The 25,420-nt window shown below is 40.9% G+C and overlaps 2 long non-coding RNA genes across 3 annotated transcripts; one reads left to right on the top strand and one right to left on the bottom strand.

Moving 5' to 3' along the window:
• Nucleotides 1–265: 265 nt before the first annotated feature.
• Nucleotides 266–25,150, top strand: LOC111263688 (uncharacterized). Its single transcript, XR_002682371.2, has 3 exons — nucleotides 266–2,341; nucleotides 2,763–3,150; nucleotides 24,045–25,150. It is a non-coding gene; the product is annotated as an uncharacterized LOC111263688 (long non-coding RNA).
• On the bottom strand, nucleotides 14,642–20,142 carry LOC111263686 (uncharacterized). Of its 2 annotated transcripts, XR_015312409.1 has the most exons (3): nucleotides 19,161–20,142; nucleotides 15,741–18,871; nucleotides 14,642–15,153 (listed from the first exon to the last, which is right to left on the bottom strand). It is a non-coding gene; the product is annotated as an uncharacterized LOC111263686 (long non-coding RNA). The 2 variants fall into 2 exon arrangements; XR_015312408.1 differs by having other exon boundaries at nucleotides 15,741–20,142.
• Nucleotides 25,151–25,420: the final 270 nt, after the last annotated feature.

The following is a 25,420-nucleotide window of genomic DNA, read 5'->3' on the forward strand; positions in this document are numbered from 1 at the left end:
ATTGCGATTGTTTATTTTACGCGTTGAAATTTTCGGCGACGACTGTGAATAGACCGGATTTACAATGGCGTTCCTACTTTTGCTGCTACGTTGTTGCCGTAGCTGAAACTTTTACCTATTTCGTTTGTCTAGTTTGAATAATTATCGTTATATCGGCTCAGTTTCTCCAGATATGACAATGCTAGCCGCATTAATAACCCGAAAGCAATAGTGACAACCAATATCAACAATAACGCCATTGCCCCTTGTTATCCTTGCCCCTTAAGCTAAGATGGCGCGAAGCGACGCCACTGCCTGACTCTCTCGTCGTGTAGGTAGTAGTGATCCCTTTGCGCACGTTCTTTTAGACAATGAGACACAGGTGGTGGTATAGCGTTATATATCTACGTGAGCCTCCCTCTTTTGGGTGGGGCAGGAAGAAAGAACAACGCTAAACATGAGCTCGTGATGAGCGCGAATCTGGCTACTTCGCGCTTGGACCAGTTCCGGCTTAGGACGACAAAGAGCCTTAGCCAGTTAGCTGGTCCTGATTTCACCAGGACAGACTGTCTTATATTTTTTTTCGCTTTGTTCCTGCCTCATTAGCAATTTTCTTAGTGGACACCTTCAACCCTGTATACTGTGACCCGCTTCAAGCTCACGCACATCTTCTTAGCGGAGAAGAATATCCTTTTTCTGAGGATCGACGATTTTCGAGTTGTGTCTAGCTTCATCTTAATGCCTAGTTCCTTCATCGTTTGATCCTCGCAAACGCCGTCTAGTGACGTTACTCTTGAGATCAGAAGCTACTGTATCGTTCGCGAAAACGGATGCCTACTTTTCCAAACGGCACAGTCTTTTACACTTCTGGAAGCCACCTAAAGTCTTTTGCCTGAAGTCTTCGCTTCGTCACCCCTCACCAGTCTTCAGTGCATTCGTGACAGTCAGTTGAAATTTTTCTTCCATATCATCAACAGCTGTCAGTTGTTGAAGTAATCATCGGCACTTCGACTAGACATAATCATTGACCATGTCTCTACCACTGCTAAGCGTTTGCCGTCATAGGAAAGTCAAGGATCAAACCCATCAATAATCAGGGGAGTATAGAAATACGGTAGATTATCGGCGTTCTATTGCTGCCGCTACGTTTAAAATGAGTTCTAGTAATGCTATAGCTATTTCTACAGTAGAAAATACAATAGATAGCTATTCAAAGCTGTTGACTGATTTCTTTTTGAGACCTGCCCGATGATCTCTATAAAGAAGGTGGAAGAAATCTTTAAAAGAACCCACAGGCGATTGTTGCGAATTCGCCGTTAGAATGATACAGAAACACCGCAGCACTTTCTAGTTGTAACAAACCTCGCGTAGATCTTATAACAAGTGTTGTGTGTGTTGTACAACTGTTCATTTTGTCATTGATTAATGTGCTATTAAGGCACCTGAACAAACGAAAAATCAATCACAAAGAGCACCCGATACAACACGTTAAATTAAATGAAACATCCTGGATTTAAAGCGATCTTTATAAAAGCCATTTTATGCCAATGGCAGACGCAATCGTGGGTGAGTTGAGAGCACTCGGAGCCAGCTCTTGGGAAAATGAACCTTGTAACTCTACTTTCCCCTGTTCTATCGGCCATTTTAGGCATGTCTTCCGGGACCGCATTCAAACAAAAAAAGATCCCAAAGCAGTCGAACAGCTAAATAAAAGTAAGATAAAATAAGCAAAACGTTAATCAGGCTCATGAAAGCGGTAGCAATAATGTATATAATGCAGCCCCCGTTATTACCCAATGGGAAAATGGGGAGAAAGCCAACAAGACATTGTATCACGCTCCGACTGTTGTCGACGGAGGAACAGACTTTGGGCACGGACTTAGCAGTGATTATGACGGCTTTGGCTGTAAAGAATTTGATCTACCGATACTTTCTGATAGTGGATTCTACGATTGAGAACCATGGCATTAGTGAACGACGGTAAAATCGTCTTACCCAGCGAATCTGTATGGGTTTCAACGTTGACATAAGATCCCAATATTTTATGTGCAACCATTTTCAACCGAAGCTGTCAAGGTCAATCACTTTGTCGATGTCTTGTTGGAAGCAGAAGACCCATGTCGAGCAAAAGTTCTTCGCTGAGAAATGAGTTGCGCGCTGAACAGACGCAGTGAAAGAACCTGATCCAATAATCGTAGTTACAGGCCACATCAGCCAGACAACTGAATACAGGGCTCCTGCAATTTGAGTTATAATGTCTGCAGTATGTATGCGTTCCTTAGAAAAATAAGTCGTATCCAGCTGCCGATGCCAGCTTAATTGTGTTCAGAAGGGTCAACTGCTCGTCTTCTGATACGCTCTGGTACGACCATTACAATTTTGCTTACTAAACTGACAAGAAGCCTTTTATAGTTATACATATTATGAGAAATTTCAAGGTTAAGGGAATAGGATGTGTGCATCTGAATGGGAGAGATCCTACAGGTGTTTTTATCAATTCAGTGATAGTATCTATTCCCTATCCTATTGAAACCGCTAAAATATGCTGACTATGGTTGTCACAACTTCAATACATCTAACCTTTCGGTATTTTCAGATAATAGTCTACCCTTCAGGGTATTCACATGACTAGATCTCGATTACTGACTTGGTCCGGCAATGTAAATGTTGTTAAATAGATCGCATATTCTCCACCTTAGCCTCTACCTACATTTTATGTTATTTTGATTTTCCTGAGTAGGTTTCGCCGCCAGGCCGCTTTTTCTTTATGTTGTCGGTTAAAGCTTTCTTTGCAGGATTTATGCCTCCATGAATCGGCCGTAATGCAGACTCTGCGCTCGGGTCTTCTAGACGACTTGCACACAAGCCAACAAGCTGTTTATTAAGGCTGATTATCCATCCAGTTGATCGATGTAACATGCCAGTGTGTGTTTTACACCGTGATCAGGCGATACGGTTATGCTTGAATGAAGCGAAAAGTAATTCCACAGCAACTGGAACGCCCTAAAATAAAGTTTTCAATCAAAGTAGTGTTAAAACGAGAACCGATGCCAGGAAGGCGACGTGTGAATCTAGCGGGAACTTGCTAAGTTCGAAACAGGCACGGCAAAGCCTGAAACCTCGGCGTTCCGTGAAAGCGAGATTTACGTATTGGCCTCTACAAACACAGAGGTAAGACGTTCAACAGAATACATTTGGTATTAGTTCACACGAATCGTCCAAGTGGATATATAGACATTGTCATTAAAAAAAGGTAATTGCACATCCTTAGAGAATCATACATATGGGCTTAAGTGAACTTAACTTAAGGCTATCATTGCAAGCAACTGCTTCTACAAAAAGGACCAAAAATATGTTCGTATCTTCTACTATTGGCTAAAACGGACCTTCTACAACTGGTTAATTTTGGAAAGAAGCTTGAATTGAAGTTACTATGCCATTATCATACGTGCTATGATATGGACCCGTAATGATTTTGTGCAGAGAAGTCAGTCATTCAAAAAATTACTATTCTTGCGTGTACTATGAAGCGGATTTTTAAACGGCTTTGGTATCTACCAGTTCAATTTGTGTCGATGATAGAGAAGGAACAATAACAGTAATACCGTACTCCAAAGTATAAACAACTGTTCATAGTGAAATCTCGATTATGTAAAACACTGACAATACCGTTTTGTTCGAACGGTCCGCTGAACGCGTACAACCAGTGTGAAACTATACGTGCCATACTCGAAAGCCACTTGGTTTTTTTCAAATCCTCTATAAATTAACGTCGATAGCATACAATTTCATGTATGTCTACTTTCATAACATCTAACTTCTACTTAGTTTAGCTTTGAAAATGTAGCTTCAGCTAGGGCGAACTGTTTCTGATCGTTCGGCAGAAGTTGAATAAATTAACAGAAAAGCAGACTGTTCCGTTGTGCAAAGATGTTGTCTATTGGGCTCAGCCATCGTTTACTTCTTCTGTACACACAGATCAGCTGGCGTAGCAAATGCCGAAGGCATATTTTCTAGGTCTCTTTTTCTATCGAACGCTCCGGGTACGAGTGGTTACAGAGAAGCCATTATTTCATATGATAGTGACAAAACACGTAGTTGCTTCCGTAGAAGGGTGCATTTCAAAGTATATAAGCTAATGGATAGTTCAGTCTTTTTGCGAATGAGGCACGTAGACCACTCGCAGAGTGGAACGTAGTCCTGCGTGCTATCACAATATCAGATTCTAATAAAATGATTTCGTAATTGTATAGCATCGTTGCGTAATTATGAGCTCAGTTAATCATCATTACACTGAATAACTTCACTAAAAAAAAAAAACAAAAAAAAACTTTGGGGTCAATGAAACTCTGCATAGCCTCCAAATAATTAATTGTTCAGACATAACTAGAAACTGTAAAGTTTTTGTTTATAATCAGCTGCAAATGTTTCGGGAACGTTTTTCAGGTAGACCGTAATTTTCCTTTTGTTTTAGTTGCGCCATCTTGGAACGAGCGCTTTTATTGTTATGGTCAATGCAATTTTCCTCATTTCAAGACAAAATTTTCGAATCAATAAATATCAAATACGTTTATTAGAATAATACATTTTTTTTACCATCTCACACAGCGAAGTGGTATACGTTTACGATACCTCGTCGCCCTCTTTGCCTTCCTTAATGACGTACAGCAGCTCTCGAACAATTTTCTGATGAATGTCGTGCCGCCGAAACGGGCCTACCTACACGTCGTTCTAATTGACACATCCCCCGAACGAAGTTAAGGGGGCGTCCATTCAACTCTGCACTATTTAAAGCCTTTATTGACGTTACTTAGATTAGTCAAATAGATAAGGGCTATGGTGAAAACTTGTATAGAATCCGGCTGAACGTCTCATAGTGATATGGAAGGTGGCTTGAAATTGTCATTACTTTTCGAGGTCGAGCACACGAAATGGATCAGATCGCAGGTACAACAATGATACCAGCTGCTCGACTAGATCTTTGTCTTTAGCTGAAATATAAAATGACACGAGTCATGTCCCAGTCTGCCGTAGCCATTTCATAACTTTACTTAGCAATATTATTACTATTATACGTTACTAAGTCTGCGTGTCTGTCTGGCGCCCCAAGTCATAATGGGGCTGCCTTGAAACGGTGCTCCTCCAAAAATATCTATAAGCTTGTCTGAGATTATTTCACAGCTCAGAATCTTTTGATACCTTCCCATCAGTAAACTGAATCATTAACGATGGATAGTTATAGTCTGTGGAAGAAGTACTATACTTTCCGTTTACTAGGACAGTGATCCTAAACGGATCACTGTCCTAGTAAACGGAAAGCCAAGTAAACGGACTCGGCCAAAGCGATCCTATCAACGTTCGTTACGCGAGTTAGCATTGCGCGTGTATGTGTGCCAATCCCTTGTCACCATGATAACGTGCCGCATGAACTGCGCCTTCTAACGAAACCCTACGGAAAATGATTACACATGATTGGTAGCGTCACGTTTTCGACAGGCAAAAATCAGCTACACTTTGCCCTGCATAGGCTAAAAAGGCGCGTGCCTATTAAGTTCTGCCTGTTATTACCATCATGTATCGTACAACTCGTCCACACTCACAATGACAAACCGGTTTGTTATTATAGTAAATAGCACAAATTCAATGCAGTTGTTTGTAAGCTCGAAACGCTGACAAAATTCTGTCGGGTTTGCACGAAAGAAACACAGTGCCGCTCGATTATCGTCCAGCCTCGCCCGCGTTAACAATTTGTTTATGGGCTTCAATTTTCCTCAGCTTCGCCTTATCTGATTAAATTTCTACTAATACATAGAGATAATATAAGAGTAAATATGCAATTGCGGTGATTAACACATCGAGCCATCAGCATGGAGCGGACAACACGGCAGCGGAGTGCTAATTATACAACTGCCATAGATTGTTCCATAAACAACAGCCAAGCTTCATAGCGTAACACTAACTGCCCGTAACGAGAGAAGTGACTGCTGGCGATAGAAATGAAAAATCGAGTAGAAGTTTCATATATACGGTATTGGCTTGGACTTGTCTGTTCGGCGCTCTGTGCAACATCATTAGCAGATGCTTTGGCCTTCTCTCGATTTCTTGTTGGCCTTGCTTCGGACGATAATCGCTTACCAGATACTCGATACGTGATCACCATTACGGTCAGTGCTTCTGTTATAGGCTGATGCCAAAGCTTGGAGCAAATAACACGGGGGCACATTCTTTTACACGACCCCAACAAATGCACCTTGAAGTAGGGGCAACTACATTTAGGATGCCACACGGGGCCCTTTATTAAAGAAGACACTTACTGAGAGAAACTGGATTGAGCCTGAAAAGAGAAAGGACTTCCATGTGTAGCTTATTGCGGTGTCTCGGAGATCGAAGATGGTACTACAAGATTCATACGAAGTCACATTAATCACAGTGGCCGGAGTACTGCGTTTACTATGTAAGCTATATCGATTGCGCGCTAGTCCTCTGTTCGAACGTGAATCCAATTTAAGTTTACGGCTCTGTACACTAACTTGACGTACATTTGACTCGGCTGTCTCCCAAATCAGAACTGGTACTGAATACTCGTTTTTTGCTCAAATGGAACATTTACTTATTAGGGATCATAGCCTACGCAGCGTCACCAGAACATGACGCTCCATTATGATACTAATGGAACCGTCGAACGATGCCCTATCCGAACAAACAAAACGTATGGTATGAGTAAATGTGTATATACGTTAACTAGCTGCGTGTACTTCAAAGTGAGGTAAACGTCTGAATCGGTAAGGTGCAGGATGCCGTTGGCTGTTTTGGGTGCATAAGCGGGGTCTGCTTTTACCGTCCAAAACTGTCCGCTGTGTAACTGGGCGGCGCGCAAACTTGTTTTTTGTTGTTTGCTTTCTACCTTCGTCTGGATTCAGATCGCCGCGCTGTTTATTTCCAATCACTTCACCAATCAATCAATGCGATGCGATGCGTTGCGTTGCGTTGTAGAGGCATCTCGAACGTGTAATTTTAGCGTATTAGCGAATTAGCAAAGAGAAAAGGAAGATGCGCTTACATCATAACAACATGGCTTCGGCAGAAGGAAAACGACGATTCAACAACTGGAGCAAAAGCAGCAGATATGTAATAACAAGGGCAAATAGTGACGAATGTGATATGGCTGCCGCCTACTATCACTGTGGTAGTGCAGCTTCGCGGCAAAGCGACCGTATGTGAACGGTGATGGGTTGTCCTGCCCGAAACGGTAGCGTCTCATCGGATAGGGGGGCACAAACACATACACGAGCGAACAAAAACATACTACGTATATAATCACCGATCAGATTCGGCAGTCGACGCCGGCTCAAGAATTGTGGACTCTGTTCGTTAGTTTTCCCTGGCCCCCCCCCTGTCTTTTTTTTCTGGAAACCGGGCTCAAAAGCTTACTGAGGCTCAAGTTGACAACAATTCGCCAACAAACTCCTACACTGATGAACGTAACAGCGTTATACTACGCATAAGAATGACCATTTTTCAGATGAAAGGGACAGAGAGAGACCTCTCTCAAAGAGATTACCAACAGGTGAGCGCCGCACATTGCAGATGTAGACATCTTTTGAGCTCGTGCTCTGTGGGTGTCTGTATGCGTGTCTGAAAGCGTCCGTAAACGTCGTTGGAAAGAATACACGGCTGCGAAAATAACTATTTGTACTACTCTGCTATTATTACGCGGTGAAATATGTAAAGACGAGCGGCAAAACGAGGCCGTACGTTCACAGCGCTGCTCGCTGTTAGACGTTTGCTTTCAGCGGCTGACCGTTTCCTTAAAGACGGATGACGCGCAGACGATCAGCTTCAGAATATGACGGGCTTAAACAAATAGACAAATACGCTTTGGAAAGAAAGAAGGACGAGAACGGATCGCTGAGCGAAGAAAACGGGTGTCATGTGCTAATGATTTCTCATTTATTTTACCATTTGAATGGAACACAGAGTGTTTTAAGTGAGCACGTGCTGGTCGCAGAAGTCTGAGCATACGTAATTACGTGTGAAGTATTTTACAGTGCCTATTGAAGCGGAGTGTCTTGTCAAGATTCGTAATTACGTCTGCAGGTTGAAATGAATAGATTTTTTCGTGAGGCTTTACGTTCAGTGCTAAAGCATCAAAGATACGCTTGTCGTCATCCAATAGTGGTGATAGATACAATCTGAAGAAGGAAAGACAGTTTGTACGAGAACTATTTGCTTAGGGTGTTACTAGATTATATTTCTGAGCGTCGGGGTTATATCGCAGCGAGAATCTGAATAGATACTTTGGTAACAGATTAAGCTCCATCCGACAGGGCGATAGGCAACAGCATCGACGGCACTTTTGAGATATTTCTACCCTAGCATTATATTAACATCCGCACGATTACTTTTAAATTTATCATTAATAGTTTCAACGGGACAATCGGACCGCAACCAGCTACAGATATCTTACTATTAAATGAATTTATAATTTTTCATAGCTGAAATTTTGTGAACTTCGATACATTCAACGGGCCGTTTGGTACCATAGTCGGAGGCTTTATTCTCGTTACTTTCACTGCGGCTAGCTTCCTGATCTCTCCCAGTGTAACACTGATGAGATCCGTTGAACAATTATTTGAGCTATTACTGATAACTACTGAAGCAGAACTCTTTGCCTGTTTACAACTTGTCTAACTACGCGCAGTACATGTAACCTACGCATCTGTCGCCACGCTCTTCCTCTTACACTTACGTAAGAAGCTTACTTAATAACGCGAAACGCTAGGAATCAACAAGCGAAGTATACTGAAGAACCATAAATGTCGTTATTAAGCATCATCACATAACAATTATCTATTAACATTGTACTGTTGGTGTATGAAACATCTGTTTAGCGACGGTGTCAAAAGGTTTACCATACAGTATATATCGGTGCAGAACGGGTCCGCTCTCCTAGACGATTGTGGAGTGTGCTTCGGTCTGAATGCGCAAGAAAGCTTTCTAGCTAGGCAAAAAAAACTGTCAAAGTAAAGTGTGTGGCGATACGGGCGCCCCATGATATTTATCCCTTACCCCTGCTATGTCTGCTGTGCACGGAAAACACTTAAGATTTTTATGTCTGTAGTACACCTCTGGTCACACGCCAAAGGTCGCACCGTCGGGCGGCATAAATTATCCAATCTTGACAAATACACTTTCAAACCTATAGGCCGATATACTTTACTCCACCGCCCTATTCAGAAAACGCACATTTGCAGAGTGAAAGTTCAGATCGAGGAGAACGCCGACGTTTTCAAGCAGCTTAACTAGTGGATGGTGTTTTTTAAACTGATTACCTTTATAACATTAGCTATTTAGCGGTCATCATTTTTTTTCTAATCACATTTAAGTGTGACGAAGTATGACTTGACTTGTATTTAGTAACATACAATTTCATATGTAGTTATTATGAATCATGAGAACAATTTAGAAAAAGATGTAACATCTTTCACTCAATGCCGGTGTGTCGTTGTCGCGTACCGCTATTTTGGTATCGCCCGATACGTGGGACGTACATAGAAATATACTAGTAGTATACAATTGCATCATGAATGTCCAGCTGCACCCAGGCCGCTACTGAAAGTATTGAAATACCTCAAGATTCAACGCGTCTGCTCAGACTGTTTCAGATATTGCGCAGGTCGTCATCGATTGAAAGAGACAAGCTGATCACTTGACTGAGGAAAATTAAACAAAAGTCAATAATACTAATCTTCCTGTTGATCCCTTTGTGTACAACGATTTTCTGGGCGGCAACTAATGATCCGGGGATTAATTCGCACCTGTCACTCTCTGCCAGCAGTTGCCCTAGCATTCTTATAGGTACAAATTAGTTAAACATTGTTAAGTTAAATATTGCGTGAGAAAATGAATAAGGAACTAGGTGGTGTTACGCATTAAAGCGACCAATGAAGCCCCTTTTGCATCGGGGATATACTTTATAGGCTTCGTAAGAGGTTCAGTTCAAAAAATGATCTGTAGTATAAAGTGTAGGGTAAAGTCATGCGGAGAATGTTTTCAAAATTACAAATTATACTCTGTCCACTGTGTTAACAGGTAAACAGCTAACCGCCCCAGCAAAAGTAAGAACATTTTGTGATGCTTTCGGACAAAGGGATACGAATAAAATAATCGAAAATTAACACGTAAATTATAAGGAAAAAGCATCCTTTTGGTTAAGACATGCTGAGTCCTTTGTATGGTCTAACGCACAACGAATACGTTGAACTCCAGCCAACGGTCAGCAACTGTATAAAGTGGTTAAGATTGTACAGATATGCTTTTTATAGGTTGCAGTGTCCATAAAAACGACAATAATTAAAAAAAGAAGTCTGCCCTACGGATATACCCAAGAAGCCCTATATTTTGTAGCCTAGATACGGAACACTGCCAGCTGCAGTGGATAGGCGAATATGTACAAAAGCACTTAGGAGGGTCATATCTGTGCGAAGCCGATGATTCAAGATGTGACTCTCTGAATTTTCTGAGATGCAAGCGCTGAAGTAACAAGAGCCTTGATGAAATAAAGGAAAAGAATAAAAAGAACAATCGTTCGTCTGTAACTAACAACGGTAATTGTTATCGCTTGCTGAGGGTTGACATAGGAAGAACCATCGAACATAGAACTAAATACCTATGATGTATAACGATCTTCTTCGAATGGCTTGATTCGTATTTGTATGGTGGAGTTTGGGGCACATAATAGTTTAGGTTCAAATACGGTCGTCAAGAATATTGTGTTCGACGGTCAGAGCAAGGTACGCCTGGTGGCTTAAGTGGTGCACCTTACGTATACAACGATTAAGAATCATCGTCTCCAAAAAGCGTATAGGGATAGCGTTCGCACTCGGCGTTAAGCTGAGTGCGGTGGTCGGCTCTATCCGACACTTTTTACCGCTATCGCTGTTGCTAACGCTACTAGTTGTTGTTTTGACGATTCATCACTATTTTTATTGCACCTGTTGTTGTGCGATCGTTTTTGATGAAGCTCCAACGTCCGTCGCAAAAACGTCAGCGCTATTGATATGAGTGAATGTGTTCTTAATTTACGTAACTATCCTCGCGTACTTCGTATCTGATTTTTTCTAACCATTTTATCACATGGCCGTCAACAAGTATGAACGATCGTCTGCTAACGTTCATTGCGTTTTCTGAAACTATCTAATTTCTGCCATGTACCAGAAATATTTTTCTATTATTTTGACTGATCCCGCTAAAAAGCGTCTATGATCGTTGTTTGGTTCGGTGAGATGACTTTGAAAAGTCAACGACCCCCTAGCCTGCGTTGTGCATTTTAATATCAGATCACTTAGGTACATTATCGCCTATTTGTGCCCACTTACTTTAGGCCACGATGACGCTCTGTATTCTGTGTACTTACTGACCGTTTGAAATTTACGTATCGTCTAACTTTAACTTGGGCTGTATTATACATACAGTTCTGTTCATTTAACTTGAGTTTACTTTTTTAAACTTGCTAGCGTGCACGTACGCACGCGATCATTTCCTATGATACATTGGCTTTGGTAACGCACTTAAACACATGTACGTCTCATGACAATATGGTAAACAGAGCAAATAGTTATATTAAATTCGAATAAATTTCACAGTGGTAAAAATCATTAGTCAAGGTACACATCCCATTGGAGGCAAAAAGATAATTCTGCATTTACCTGCCAAAAGCAATTGCAATCGTTTTTTATTATATTTTCCATCACTAACTGAGAAGAAAACCATGTTGTTGTTAACTAAAAAACGTATGCACGAATATCTTCGCACTGCGTTTTTCTAATTAATAAATAAAACCAAATGTCTACCTAGGTAATGTACCGACACAATTTCTGTTAATAGAAAAGATTATATATAAGTATAGACTGTGTTGCTGGTAAACTTCAATCAGGTGAAGGAAAGTTAAAAATCAATTTTTGTACGCTACGTTATGCGGCCAGTATTTTTAATACTTTCAAATGGGCTTGTAGTTTAAAAACGCGCGTTATCGCTCCCTTTGAATGATTTGTCTTGAAGTTAGGGCTCCCTTGAGATCCTTCATAGGTTTAACTAGTAATTCATTCTTCTAGAAGTTCCATACACTGCACGCGGTTGGAACGTTGGAGTCGAGCCGATCTTCTGACGACGCTGACTGTTGAAACCATAGTGCAATACATTGACACAGATAGGAACAAGGAAAGCGAAACCATTGGAACTACCTAAATCGTTATACAAATCCTACGAAGAAGAACGCGTTGTCTGCAGATGTTTCCCAGTAATAATAATACAATATGGGTTCCCCAATAGTATCTGTTTGTTAAGCAGTAAGCTAGCACGGTTCCCTCATCGTGCCTATCTCTCTAGCTACTATGTACTGTCAGTTTCCGTTACTCTATCGAGAGCAAGGCACCTTTACCACTGCCCAGGCCACCAGTCGTAACTCCGCCATTATCATCGTCGTCGCTCTCATCGGCTGCTTTCTCTACAGCCACTACGCAGAGCAAGCTACCGCTGCTGCATCATCAAACCCACCGTGCACTACGTATTTTTCGCGACATGTGCATTTGTGTATTGTGCGTGCGGGCAGCGGTCTGCGAGAAACGACACGCGTCTTGTCTCTATTTTATTATCTACCTGTCGCCTCATTATCTCGTGCGGCGTTTGGGCAGTGTAGCTAGCTGCACTACACGAATCCCTCTGCGGTCCCTCTTAACGGATTCTTCCACCCCTTTCCGCCCCTTGCCCGCGCCCGTTCTTGTCCGTCGTCACTCGACTTGCCTGTTGACGTTGTCATCGACGTCCTCTACCCTGACCGTTTTGGTTGCTCGCATGCTCTAGGTAGCTTCGTAGGACAGACTGAGCGAGCGAGCGAGCGATCGATTGATCAATTGCGTTTCTAAGATGACCTTGGCCGAACTAGAAACCTAGCGGCAAAAAGCATCGGGTTCTATCGAACCCTGGTCGCTTAAACTGACCTGTCGCTGTTGCCGCCGGGTCATAGTACTAAACTGTGACGAAAGAGCGAACGAAATTCTAAAAGCGCAGTGATGATAATGCGGCTGATGGTGGTGTTCATGCCGATGACTTGATGATGTAGCTAACGTGCATACGACACTTTTCGAGAATATTGAACGAGATATTGGTGCGGCACGCTCGTCGCGTTTTTCCTCCTTTCTGTCAGTCTGGGCGTCCGCGATTTTCGAAAGGCGTATACACGTAGAGATTTTGCGATTTCGGTTGTCGGCTGACAGTCGCCAACTCATTAATCCGGTTAAAGCTGTTAGTCGATAAGTGCCAATGCAACCATTGTAAGCGCCATTTTTTATCAATTCGTCTAAATTGAGCTGCAATCAAATAAAAACTCATATACACTTTATCTGAACCAACAGTTTTGAAATAAACAAGTGGCCCAGCTCTATCTTGGCTGGAGAGCACTAAATAAAAAAAAACTTGACACTTTTGACAGATAAAAAGAAGTAGGAGGGTAGGACAATGGTGGCTTTCCTAAAAAGACGACAAATATATGTGTTAAGTATAAGCGCTTGTAACTTGAACCTCGCATACAATATTTAAGTTGGATAAAAAAAGCACCCAACAAATGGTACTCGTCAGACATAATTGATTCAAGAGGGTCAACCTAAATCAAACCCCCTACAGTTGAAGCCGAGCCGGTTTCACTCGATGAAAACATACGTCAACAACACCCATCTTAAGGTTCACACTGTGCTCAAGTTTTCCTAAAAAAAATAGTTGTCATTTTTTGAACGGAAGTTATACGGTAGGCACGTGGTCGACGGTTTCATGGCCCTCAAATTAATGAGAGTTTGTTCAGCATAAACAACTTCTTTTACTTTGTCCTTTCGACTGATTACTGATCGACTACAGAAGTTGGTATTGCCTAAAACTGCCCCATCCAGAGGGCAGAGGTTCAATTTCTTGCTCATTTTTTTGCTTTTGGGTTCTGCTAATGTATGATGCTGAATCTAGGCTATTTATCGTTGACTTTGTAATCAAGATCCTACTCTTTTATTTTATCCTCACGGCGATTTTCTCTCAAAAGTGGTCTTTTCTATTTTCCTGGGATGCCCATTTTTGGCATTTAATGAAGAACTATTTTAAACACGCATCTCGTTCGTCGTGGCTTCGTTTGGCCTAGTTTTTGTGCTTCTCTTTTTTAGCTTTTCTTTGATACCAAAACACAATAAATCGTCAGAGGAACAGCACAGCGGTTACGAACACTCCGCAGCCGATGGTGGGGACTAACCAATTTTTTTAATTTAACCTTTCACGTATTCTTTTTCTATTGAAGAAAATAAATTTACAAAATATAGTTCTCCAAGTCAGTGCGGCTTGGAGTAAAATTTGTTTCATGCTAGTAGGTGCACTTTTTTCCTATGTTTTTTGTTTACAAATGCAACTCATTATTAAAAGGTCTATTCGCTGAAAAAGTAAGAGAAGAATAGGTTCACACAAGCTAACGTCGAAACTTCCAGCTTATACTGGTTCCATCTGTATAAAGCCTCTTACTATGCAATGTCGTCAGATCCGCTTTAAATATTAGCCTCACATATTGATTGCGCTTTGCTAATATCATATAAAAATCCTTATAAATACCATATAAAAAAAGAAATTTCGAGTCGATTTTATGTAGGCAGTGTAACTGATAGGTTATTTGGGATATATAGTGTAGCTGTTTAAAAGTATAATAATCTACTTGATTAATAAATTTTCAAATACAAGATCCCGGCAACCAAACTGAAACTGTATGCCCCCTAGTTCGAAACTTTGACGATACCGCTTATTCCATCCCACAGATTTCCTTCAAATATCGTCAGGAACGCAGCTCAACCAGTAACCGTCCAAAATAGTCATGTAACTGAGGCTAAAGTCCGCCTGTTTTTTGCAAACAATATAAATTTTTTGTCCTTTTTATCGTAGGTGCCTTTGAGTGAGTTAAGATATGACTATCTTCTAGATTAGGTCACCCTTTGATTAAACGATTTGCGTTTATCATGATGGTGTAACTCAATACACTTCGTTGTAAACTTCGATGGCACTGTGTTTCGAAATGATCGCGGAATAACGTTGGCGGAAATGACGTTTCGCTGCGTTAACACGTCATCAAGTCCAACGGTTATCAGATATACTTGCCTGTAATAAGACGAATAGTCTAAAATAGAGGAGCGATACATTTTTGTGTATGCTGATATATTCACAAATGCATACGAAATAATTATTGTATGTCTATAAATCTCAGAGAAAGTAAAGTAGTAATCAACTGATTTTTGCGATCACGAGTCTGACAGTGTTTGGCGATGGCCGATCTGGACTTCCTTCAGGGTTGCAATTACTGATCTGATAAGTTATGTTGAACTCGTTAGCAAGAGCGGTTCTGGAAGGTCTTTGCCGACAACGTCCAAAGATATCCAACTAGAAATCAGGACGAGATCAATGACTCGCATGAACATTAAAGTTATAGATTAGGTAAATTATCATATATGCTTGTTTGTTTGTCGCAGTAAGACTGGTTTGTTCCACCCTAAGCGTCGGCGATCGACCGAAAGCTTCCTCGTCAGATGCACTTAGAGATATCAATCGATCAATGAAATATCTGTCTGTATCTCTATCAGCGGCTTTACGTTCTCTCAAACCATACGTAACACAAGTAAAGATCTCTTCAAGGATATTGGAGGATGATCGGGAGAAACAGGTCACAATTGAATCATTTTTATACTTACTTCCACGTTACTTCCAACTTGGAACACAGCCAACCGTTGCTGTTCCAGTTCTCGCACTTTCATCATACATCAATGGGCACTTCGGTTCATTCTTCCACTAGCTTGCTATGCTACTCTTGAAAGGATGCGAAATAGATAGGCTGTTAAAAAGTGGAACAGGCCGTTGCGTCCTCTATCCATATCTGTTGAAGAGAAGCTGTTTTGCCAAGCCTGCCATAGCGGCTTCTTGAAGGCCAAATACCAATTGCTACTAGATGCTAGCACTCGTTACCGAGAGTAACAACAACGGTAGCATTTACAAGCGAAGGCTCTAGGTCGCGCATGGCATTTTCCGCATCGGGTATGTGATTACGGGTCAGACATCTAGCCCTCCCGTGGCCGCTGTTTGATATCTATCTAGCTGACAGTAGTAGCAGCTCTTAGCAACAGCTGCGTGGTGAATTTCCAACCAGCCTAAACCAGACGCGAAAAACGAGAGAGAGTGAGCCAACCAACAACCCCGTCTTTGTCGTCGTCATTGACGCTGCCGGCTTGCTGACAAAAAGAAAAAAAAAACTCAAGATGTTAGCTGTTGTTTATTGCCGGTCAGCGTGACACCCAAGAGCGCGTCATAGAGAAGAATAGATTTTGGGTAACAATATAAGAACTGCAATAGTAGAGCAACAATGTTACTAACGGCGCCGTCTCGTAATGCCACGCCGCCAGCCTCCGGCGCCGAACTGATGCGCCACAGTAACCCGTTCGTCAAGTCGTGCCTATGCTCGTACATCGAATCCAAGGGTGAATAAGCAGATTACAGCCGACGTTGTTAAATCGGCAGTTCTACCCTTTTTGGGTCCGCATGTCCACCGTAAAGAGGGGGACGCACGACGCGATGTTCGAAGGCATAATAATACGATGGTGCCGCTCAGGCATACACGCTACGTATCACACGCAGATGGCTTCCACGACCAGTATTACTGCTGTTGCTGAAGATCACAAAAAAGAGGGAAGGAGGGACAATTACTGCTTGGGCCACAAAATGTGCCAATTGGATTCGTAGCGTAAATGCATGATAACTATGCTCTACTCGAAAATGACTTTATCGACCGTGAGTAAAACCGGGCTGGGCCGAAAAGGATCAGTTGGGAATTTTTTTGCTCAAAGGTGGCAAACAAAATGTGCCTGGATAATGTCGATTCAATTCAGTTCGGTGGCAAATCTTGACAAATGAACAATTATTGGCCAACAATAGACTTGTTGTCGATTTCATAGCAAATATTTTAGATAAATGAAAAATAATTTAAAAAAGTAAGCAGGTCTAACGTTGATGTTTCGATTTCGTTTACCATCATTATTATTATCCGAAAATGTTTTTAACTATAGTAGTCATTGTTTCTTTTATTAAGATTTATTAATGTACGGTTTGACCAGTCTAGCGCAGCTATTTCGTCGCCCATTTCTATCGTCGTCACCGTAGCACTATTGGATAATTTATTCTAACATGGAGGACAGATTCATCACCCGGTCCGTTGTATCTAAATCTAGTACAAATGAGGCAGCATAAAAAAAGATTTCAATAAAAGAATAGTCACTACTTTCAATACAAGCCTAACTGAACAAAATCGTACTATGTCTAAAAAAAGACTACACAACAGCGCAATAGGCACTATTGCGCTGTTGTGTAGTAACAAGTATGTTGAATAAAAGCATTATAAAGAGATGCATAGAAAAACATTTATATTTCCTTTCACCTCAGTTTGAAATTTTTTCTTATGGCGTTAAGACCTCGTGGCGCCATCTGTCGGCCACCAACGTCAACCAATGAACTTGGAATGCAACAGCCAGAATGTCCTAAAAGCGAAGCACTGGGAGAGTTGGGAAAGTAGCACAATTTTGTGACGAAATGTTTTTCGTTCGTTATCGCTATAACTTTTAAAGAAATTATCGCGCTGTTGCAGCTACTTGAGTTTGCTTCTATAAAAGAACTGGAAAATCACACACATGATAAATAAATGGACTGCACAAAGTTTATGGTTCAAGCACTTTTAGTTTACTCGTTGGAGCCTTTCTGGTTGTTGAAAGTCACCAGGCAGCCGACGCAATCTTCTTTTTCCCAACTCAAACATGACGAGAAGGTTGAAAATACATGAATTTATTACAGTAAAGCGAGAATTCCCCTTGTGTTATTTGGTTTCTAATTAATGTATGTGCATGCAACTTTTAGAGTATCGCAACACCTGAAAAATACGTTGGAAAAAATTTAAGCTTGAGTTATTTCAGTTTTTATTTACATTTCCTTTTGTTTCATGTTACTTCAATTTTATTTTACTATTATAATAACATTACATTATAATAGAACATTTGTTTTGTTAAAGATAGAAAATAAAATGAAGGTGGCACTTGGTGGGCTTGGTCCAGTCAGGATGCTTTTGTTTTTCTCCAAAAAACCTACAAATTTGAAAAAATTTTTCCCAACAAAGAAATGAAGAAAGTGTACATACCCGCAATACTTGTTAACAGAAAGACGCTAACATATACGAATAAAAAAGAACTAACGATTTGGCGAAGACGCGGATGGGAATCACGCGTGAAATAACATTTCCTGACTGTCTAAAGTTTGCATGATTAGTATTAAGTACATACTTTTAATGTGTATTAACTCGATTCTTTGTACACGGATTCATGCAGATAAGCTTCATATTGCTCAAAAAGAGAAATCTGTTATAGTGACGATACTTATCCGTTTTGGTACGTACGCCACCGATTCACCTGACATGGGTTTGTCGTACATAATCAATACCCCGACACTACCATTAGCCCCATTAGTCCTATGGGGCCGCCGAAAGCAGAGAGTTTGATCCACGAGGATTTGACTATACAGAAACCGGAAGGACGAAAACGCTAACGAAATGGTCTGGTGACACCAAGCTGACGATAGGTAGGAACGCCATTCTAGAACTTAGTGTTCTCTGATCTCTAAAGGATTGCAGGCAAAAAGCGCGTGACGAAGACTTCTGGAACTCCGGCCTGTTAGATCTATCCTTATAGACACTCTACTTGGTGAATGGTTTTAGCACTCACGATGCCAACCGTTCTGACTGAGCTATCCGGTGCACAAGACTGGCAGGTCTGGTTCTGTTGCGGGTTCCCTGAAAACACCACGCATATTCGTACTGAGTGTCGATTGGCCGTTATCCTTGAGCATCATATGAGAAACCTGCTTCCGTTTGTTGTGCCAAATAAATATTCCCTTGATTGTAAGTGCAATATATCCGCAGTGGCACGTACCGACGTCACTAAAAGAATTGCTTTAAAGATATAGAACTACATTATAATAGCAGACTTTAGATAGCACTGCAACCGCAAGACACTGCAGGAAAATTTGCGACAGTTTCGCAAGAGAGTTAGAGCGAAAACGGCAAACGAATCGCGACTTACTTCAATGAGGTATGGCATGGTTACTGTGAACGGTGTCGCTGCCAGCGCAGCCTCCGTGGGGGAACCCGAATCCGTGTTGAACCTGAAGTCGGCGTTCCCTATATCTGTAAACGCTCCGTCGGCTACCAAGCTCTATCACAGTACCCGAGCGAAAATTTTCGTGTGAGTAATTTTAATCAACGTTATCGACATCAAGAAAAATGGGTTTTATCTAGAATTGAGTGCTCGACCAGGCTTGTTTCTTAGAAGCAGAAAGTGAACGAGCAAACTTCTCAAATAAGCACCGTTGCCTCGTTAGTTAACAGTACAACACGGTCCTTTTTCAAAATCTGGATGTTCGGTAAGTTACAGAAAGGAACATCTTCTTCTTTGACGTTCCGAGAAACATCGGCTGGTTCAGGTATTCAACCGTATTTACAACTCAAAAATCCATGTATGGACCATAAAGTCGAGCGATAATAATCGATTTTTTTCCTCCTTCCCGGCTAATTTATTACAAAAAAAAGCGGTATGAATGCTGGCAGCAGAAGAAACACGAAAGCGAGGAAAAAGTGTAAAAAGGCAAAAAGCTGGTAACAAAAAATGAATTAAGTTCGTATTTGAGCATAACGATGTATTTATATGCGAACATACGTGTCTGGCGCATATAATGATAACATTTGCTTATTCTATAGGCCATCAACGAAATGTGTAAGTACATATCACAAGTACATACAGGCAATCACATTGTCTTTTTTTGACTAAATAAAACGTTCTGTACTAAACTACGGTATAGCCTAAAATAGTAGTAAAGTAAAATAAAGTAGTATCTTAAAATTGTTACAACTTTCGACTATAACTTTTTTCTATTTTGCCAAAGACTTCATATCTATGTATAATGATGGCCTTCATTCTTCATTCAGAGGACGGTGCTGCATTCGACCGTAGCGCAAATGATCACCGATTGATGATTAGGAGAGCAGATTACTCATTGATCACATCCAAGTGTCGTCATCACCTGTAAAGTAGTAAAGCTTTATCTGCACCATATAGTTGCCACAAGTAACTGATTTTGTTTCTCTTTGAAATTTTTTATCTAACGATATTTAACTTTTGTATATGTTTTGGTTATACAAGCTTGGCTAGCACCTACCAAAGTAAACCGAAGAGCAGATACCGTTTGATAGATATAATCCGACATTAGTTTTTTGCAGTGATTTATCGGTTTATGACCTCGAACAGAATTTACTTTTCGACAAACCGGTTCGAGACCAAATTGTCATATGTATATAAAAATGATGTCGACATAGAGCACAGTAGGAGACTTCTACGAAAGATCGCCTAAGCAAAATGATCGAGTGGTCCTTATCTCTCTCTCTCTCTCTCTCTCTCTCTATATATATATATATATATATATATACGTATACGTATATATACACACATATATATATGTGTGTGTGAAACTCTCCGATTTTTTATCATTAGCACTATTCTATATTCCAATTTTCTCTTCTTCTGAATCATCGAAAGCAAGCCGCAGGTAGGGGTGAAGTCATTTGCATTGCTCATAGTTGTTACTTCTGTCTACTTATGACTGCAGTAGAATATGGCGTTTCCAGATAAAATCTACGCTGTCACTCGGACTGACAATATATGATGGTGCTGTCCGATTTTGTTTATGTATACGGTAAGTCTCACTAGCATAGCGCAGAGGAAGCCGCTCTCAGCACGAGAGGGGCGCTGCCGGGTTCATAAGAGCAGGGTTGATAATAGCAAGGGGACAGTTTTAACATAAATGTGAGAATACACAGCTTTGCATACATAGTTGCCGATTGGCAACAACATAGCCCTACCTATCGACCGATCTGTCTGTCTGTCTATGTCGTCATTTTAACCGCTAGTGAACGAAGAGCCGAGAAAAGTCGGATTATTCGAAATGCGGTTCGAATTCATGCTTAGCAACAGCGTAAGACGGCATAAGATCGCGCCCTCAACTCCTTCGAACTTCGATGAGAGTGTGCCCGAAGTTGTTATCCATAGCAGAGCAGCCTGTGTTCATTATATGCGCGCGGTTTCTCACCGAGTTCACAGTTATAGGCGGCGGAGTTTGAGCATCTATTAAGGACTGAATTTAACCCGCCTTTTTCGCTACTCATGAAGCGACTTACCGTAACGTACGATTTATCGAGAAGCTACCATCGCGAAGTGGCTCAAGCGACATCAGCCGGATATTATATAAATGAATACTACGACTGTCATCGTTGTGGTGGCAGTATGTGCAATTGTGGGCATCTTCATTTGGTGTGTTTTTCGATATTTGAAAGCAAAAAAAGCACAAGCGCTGCATGATATCTACTCTACAGGAAATGGTGAGCATGAACGTACACGGTTTTTACGGCACTTGACATTCAGCCGAATGGTCGAATTTCGAGTGCCTATGAGTGAACATGGCCTAGCAATGCTTGTGTCGTGTGTGTAGTGCCTATTTTGAGTTCAGTTAGCGCTAAGTTGATTAGTTTAGCCCCTAGGTGCTAATTAACACGGTCACAGACGACATATACACGATACAATTATCACGAAATTAATGAATTCGTTCATTTCTACGAAGCTCGCTTCATTAAACGGTTTTTCTGAAATGCATCTACATGATGCCAAAAAAGGAAGAGACATAATAAGGAAAAGCTACCTCCTTAGGAAACACCTTTTAGAAAAAATACTCTCGTCTTCAACCTGGTGCTTCCAAGCTTTCTTGAAGGTAACTAGGACTACTGCAAGCCTGGACGCTGGAGCCTATCTTGACACTGCTTTATATGTCCCCCTAGGCCTTTTAATTGAAGCGTTGCGTAAAAAATAACTGCAACGCTAAGCTGTGAAGCAACATAGGCAAACGAAGAAATGACGAGTTTCTAAATATTCTATCGAAATAAAGAACTGCAGAAAGAATCTGTTTCTGTTGTGGTGTAATTTCAGGTTTGGAAATGTATTCAATGTACAGTATGCGCATCTCCCGAGTCACAGACGCCTAATGGGGTCAATAAAATCGATACGTTGCTATGAGGTAGAAACCCAGGCACAAAGCAATATGTATTTAGCAAATTATGCTCACCATCCCTTACCAGGATCATTTCCAGTAGAAAAAATTTGTACGCCTACCGTTGTCTTTCGACCTTTACCGTACCAATGCATGTACGTTAGAAGAAAAGCCCAAATGTAATAGCATAAAAGATTTCTTTGTTTGTTTCACACAATGCAACCTGAACAGATCCTCTTGTTCATCCTCAAATTGATGCGCTATATACAGAGTGTATCTAACCATACGAACATATTGTTTCTTCGAAAAGTCATAAAATAAACTTGACTCTCTGACGGTCTTGACTATGTCTGTACTTTTTTTTTTTATTCAAATGCGAGCTCGATATCGTTATTGCTCGCGATGGTCCCAATTGAAGAACATCCGAGACATTTTTGCCTTTTGACTTCACGTAAAGAGTGCCGCCAGTGAACGCAATCGCTCGAAAATTTTTGAGTGGTCTTCTCTGTTTAATTCAATCACTTGCTATATATATATATATATATCGTTCACGAACGATGATGCTAGACCTAAGCCGCCAATACAGCTCGGCAGTAACGGCAATAGAACAAAAGGAAAGCATCATCAACAAGTACTATATGTAATAAGCTGGCATAGTTTATACAGGTTTGTGGTGATGCCGCTTTATCGAATTCAACGTCTAGATATTTACATTTCTCAAAGCTATTTTATTTCTCGTAAGATTTTCTATCGGTAATTCACGTATAGTACTGATCAACACCGTTACTGAAAGGGAGCAGTACTACGAAAGGTGGCGAACACGGATACCTACATACGGTATAATAGCCATCTTTACGATAGTTTTTGCCCATGGTGGGAACGCTAATTTCGAACGCAAAATGCGTGCGAAATTTATTTGGCTAGGCGGTAAAAAGAAGCAGAAATGGGAGGGGCCTACGGCACAATACAGTTATGGTAAGTTAAGTCGAACGACAACGACAGAAAACTTAAGAAAGACAACGTAATAGTAAGTAGGCCTTCCCATATGAGGACTTGTTTCTTGAGAATATTGAGTCGACATTTCTGCTCTTTTTCACTATGGAAAACGGACAGCAAAAAGCCTTGAAGGATGACAGGACTTCCTTCAAGGCAAAATGTAAAAGTCGTCGCATAACGGCTCTTCGAGAGAAGGATAAATACAAATTGCGAATGTCGGAGAGTTCTTCAATCGATAGATGGTTTAGTAAATAGCACTGAAGACTAACGATATCTGATGCAAGAAAGTACTGGGTTAGCTTCAGGAAGACACCACACACTAAATGGTTTTCCAGAAAAAAAGCTGCTTATTTACAATAGCTTGTAGCTTAGTTGGGAAGTGAGCAATCAGTTGTTGAGCTCTGTCTGATCGTTTCTCATCCACGTTTTGTTTCATTGATGATTCCATGATCCATTAGCGTACGCTGTTGAAGATTCACCTAGTACCGCTAGTAAACCATCGACATGGCAACGTACGACAGAATTCGCCGATCAGTATAGGCGCACACCGCTAAAAAGGCAATACGGTCATATTATCATTATGAAATAGAGATGTGCGCCTACCTAATTGGTCAGCAGTGGCAGATCGTAGATCCTGGACAAATCACAGGCAAACCTCTATCACCATGCAATGATCCTACGTCCAGTTTACAAACAATTTCAAAAAAATGCAAAAAGGAGATTATTGATTCAATCTTCCGTAGGCACGATTGACCCTGCGGTTGAACAGTTTGATACGAAGCATATAGAAGATAGTGTATTCGGAAAGGTTGCTAGAATGACAAACTGAGGCACGCTCTATGTTGACGATTAGGTTTCGGCTGATTTTCTTTTTACAGAGTCAGGCTCACTGAAGAGCGACGCGCCGGAACAAGAAACGACTAAGGACGAGCGTAAATCCGCTAATGAATCGATGGCCGAACCTGATGCGAAGGTCGCAGCTAATCTACATAGATATGGAGATGATGGCGAAAGCTCATTAGTAGAAGCTACCACTGATGATACAATTAACAAAAAACCTGGCCCACATGGTAAAGATATACCATTCAGCGAATTTTTGAAACCTGGTCTCCCTCAGCGGAGCAGAGTAGGCAAGACAGAAAGAAAAAAAAAGAGTGAAGTTTGGGTTAAATTTCGAGAGGGTCAATCGAATACCGAAACCAAAGACAAATTAGGACAACGCAAACGTGAAAAAGATGCGCTAACTCATGGTAAGCTCACGGATATAACGATGGCCGAGCCAGGAACCATGCACTGATACGCAGGCAAAGTGCTACAGGTGACCTGGCCATGGTAATCACACTAACAAGGCTGACAAAATCATGTCAGCATTCAACTGTATCATACAAAATGGATTCATTGAGTGTGGGAAGGGATTGGTTATGGTACACAAACGAGCAAACCACACACTGAATTCACCAGATAAACTTGTAGCGACCAGCGTATGCAGAAAGCGGATTAACTAATCATAGAAATCAGTGTTATTTATGTCCTTATTCGATTTCCACCCATCGATGCAAGTGTAGGGACGAAACACCCATAAGGGCTAAAGTTTTGACATGTACGCAAAACACATAGAGATCTTAATGTAGCTTTACCATTTTTTCGTTCACGCAATCTTCCGTCTAATACGTTAGACACCGCACCGGTATGTAAATGTAGGTATACCTTAAAAGTACGCATATATATTTACAAACTGCATCAGTAATATATCACATCAATTAAAAAAATAAATGTAAAAAGCATGCATTGTTTATCTTATGAACATTACAATGTAATTTTATAAATTTACTAGTAGGGGGCAATGTTGACTTCCCAATGTATTGGCAATAGGAAACCTTATTTCGAACCTGTATGTTAACTTATTACAGTAACTAACTTAGGCCAAGTGTATTTCGTTGTTAACAAATCTTTTAAAGAATAACAATAAACTTGAGAAATTCTTGAAGAGTTTAATTAAGAACAATTGACTTTTATAGTATATATATCTGTTGAACGTTTTCGCTCTTCCCTGTGACTAGATCGGTTTGTTCTTGGTTAGTTATTGCTAACTACCTATTTATTATTTCAACGAATACTGATCCACACAGGGTTGGACCCTTGTTTTTTGCAGCTCCTTCATTGAGAACTTAAGTATCGACATACATCTATTTCGAAACGTAGAAATGCGTTTCTCAACTCTGCCAGAAGCACAAGACCCATTAGAATTGTTGAA

This window comes from Varroa jacobsoni, unplaced genomic scaffold (assembly GCF_002532875.2).
Source record: "Varroa jacobsoni isolate VJ856 unplaced genomic scaffold, vjacob_1.0 scaffold_782, whole genome shotgun sequence".
Lineage (NCBI taxonomy): Eukaryota > Metazoa > Arthropoda > Arachnida > Mesostigmata > Varroidae > Varroa > Varroa jacobsoni.